Source organism: Myotis davidii, unplaced genomic scaffold, assembly GCF_000327345.1.
Source record: "Myotis davidii unplaced genomic scaffold, ASM32734v1 scaffold592, whole genome shotgun sequence".
In the NCBI taxonomy this organism is placed as follows: Eukaryota; Metazoa; Chordata; class Mammalia; order Chiroptera; family Vespertilionidae; genus Myotis; species Myotis davidii.
In genome coordinates this window covers 290,208-290,767 of record NW_006284844.1, presented here as the reverse complement: position 1 = coordinate 290,767, position 560 = coordinate 290,208, and positions in this window count along the sequence as shown.

The window sequence follows — 560 nt, the reverse complement described above, 5'->3', positions numbered from 1 at the left end:
AGCCGAGGCCCAGTCTTGACTCATGAGGGTCAGGCCTGGGAGGGGAGAGCGGGGCTGGGGAGGGCCCTGCGTCCTCTTGCAGCCGGGCATCCGCCAGGCGGCGGGAGTCCCTGAGCCGCGTGGCCTGCGCTTCCCACCCAGCGGCTGCCTGGTGCGCCCAGTGCACGTCACTGCCCAGGAGTCCGAGGGAGCAGCAGGCAGGGCCCAGGGATGGGTCTCCCCGGGAGCCCCGCAGTGAGCGGTCTAGGGGTCTCCCCTGCCGGGGCACAGGGCTCAGTGGTTCCCAGCACCCGGTCAAAGCCCCCAAAGGAGGGTCCGTGTCCTGGGGCGGCTGCTCCGAGGACTGCAGGCTGGCCTCAGCCAACAGGAACCTGTGCTCTCCCCGTTCTGGGGTCAGAACCTGAAACCAGGGCCTGTGCTCCCCCGGAGGCTCCCGGGAGGGGCCTTCCTGCCTCTGCAGCCTCTGGGGGCTCCTGGCCCCATCCCTTCAATATCAGCTTCTGTCCTCATGTGACCCCTGTTCCGTCTTCACATGCCCCCTCCTCCATCCTCAAGTGACC